Source organism: Antrostomus carolinensis, unplaced genomic scaffold, assembly GCF_000700745.2.
Source record: "Antrostomus carolinensis isolate BGI_N321 unplaced genomic scaffold, ASM70074v2 scaffold9831, whole genome shotgun sequence".
Taxonomy (NCBI): Eukaryota; Metazoa; Chordata; class Aves; order Caprimulgiformes; family Caprimulgidae; genus Antrostomus; species Antrostomus carolinensis.
In genome coordinates, this window is record NW_010291955.1 from 1 (window position 1) to 2,119 (window position 2,119).

Here is a 2,119-nt window from a genome sequence, read left to right on the forward strand (position 1 = left end):
TGCATTGCACAGCAAAGCTGCTGCTCCCAAACAAGCTAGGGAGGAAGAAGAGGGTCAGAAGCAGGAGGTGATGGGGGCTGAGCAAGGCAGCAACCTGCTGGCTGCAACACCAGCAAGGGTCACCAAAGCAGAGGTGCCAGGTGAAGGCAGCAGAATAGCAGCCGAGGGCACAGCCACCTGCCTCAGCCCCTATCCCCATGCCAGCTCTGCACCGTGGTGCTATGGGGAGGAACCAGCTCTGGCCATGCTGGTGTGGTCACCGTGCACCCTACTCAGACCTGCCTCAAGGAACGGCCTCGGCCACCAGCTCCAGCCCAGGCCAGTGCCCCAGGGCTGGGAGTGAACCACTGCCCACGGCAGGAGTTTGGGACAGTCGTTATGACCACCCACTGGCAGGCATATTTGGATATTAAGACTTGGTAAGTCCTGCCCAGTGAAGACAGACTCACGGTGTCCAAGGCTGTGGGTTCAGTAACAGCACTTCCCCTCATCTTTCTTTTTATGTTTATTTTTAATTGCTTGTGCCTCTTTCTGCCCTTTGCGTAGTCTCCCCTCACCTACACCCACTCCACAACCCTGCCCAGATTTCTCTGGATGACTCCAACTATAGCAATCCACATCACCAGGTCATCCCATCCCCTTCCCTTGTGCCAGCTGGGGAGCACCAGCCACCTTAGGGACACAAAGTCCAGCTTTGCCCAGGATGCTGGTGCAGAGGCACATCACATCAATGATGTGCGCCCATGTCCCAACTCCCTGTCACCAATAGCCCAACTCAATGCTGAACAAAAAAGGGCCAATGCTCACCAGGGAGTGCAGGAGAGTGTGAGGACTCAGAGAGGGAGAACATGGATGGGGAGGAATATTTCTTGTTCTTCTGCTCCATGAGGACACCTCCTGCCCTCCTCCCACCTTGAGAACCACGGCTCTGGAGCAGGCTCAGCCCACGTCACCAGCCACGCCACCCTGATGAAGTTCAGCACTATAATTACTCCTTTTCTTTGTGGTTTGCTCCGAAATGACGAGCTCTCTGCGACTGCCCTTCTCTGACCGCCCTCTTCCTGCACAACACGCTCTCCTGCATACCTTCGGTAGCGGGATGAGGGGTTAGGGGCCAGGCAGCTGAGCCCCAGCAGCTGGGGGAAGGCAAGTTCCAGCACAGGACTGGGGGCAGCTGGAGGCAGCTGCCTTCATCCCCTGCTCAGCTGTTTGTGCTGCAAGAGCCACTGAGCAACGGGATCAAGGGGTGTCACGTCCAGTGCCATGGGAGCATCTCTCGGGAGCCCCAAGCCCTGGGAGCAGCGAGAAGGAGCAGGACTTGATGCCATGTGTTGTCTCTACTGCAGATATCAGGGAGCCAACATTTTCACCTGGGGCATTGTGGTGGGGCCAAAGCTGCAGTGGAACTGGTGAGCATTGGCAATGTGCCTGCACCCATCCGCAGGGCTCCCCGAGGGTCCCCGTGCAGCCTCCCCAAAACTCCTCCACGTGCTTACAGCAGTGACAAAGAGAGATGCCATCCACTCACCCAGCATCACCCCAGGGTAGGTGTTGTGGACCAAGGGAAGGAATGCCCTGAAACAGGGTCCTGCATGACAGCAGCCCAGGGCAACCTTGATTCATGGCGATGGAGAAGGCTGGAGACAACTGGGATGGGGACACGGGCTCTGGCATCAACTCTGGGCTGTACGTCTGTGCTGACACAGAGGGAGAAGGAGCCAGAGCCCTCACTACCCCTTCAACTTTGTCTCCTGGCTCTTCTTGCAGGCATTTACACTGAAAGCCTCCTTTGTACCAGGACCAAGAGCTGGCTCACTCTGCAAGGCAGACCCCAGACAGCTGGGATCTCCTGTAAAACTCATCCCCAGCAGCTGTCCTGGGCTTCTGGAGTCCCTCTGGATGCAAAGGGCCCTTCCCTTTCCCCCTCATGCCACTGGGCAGCTGGGGGATTCAGCAGCTTAGATGGTCTTCTGCTTTTAAAGTGCCCAACCATCTCTAGTTCAGAGCTTGGGAAGCTCAGAGCAGCCCAAACCCAGGAGGATGAGGCCAAGCACCGACCCACAGAAGATGGGGCCCCAGGCACCACACACACGGTGGCTGGGGACAGAGAGCCTGTAAT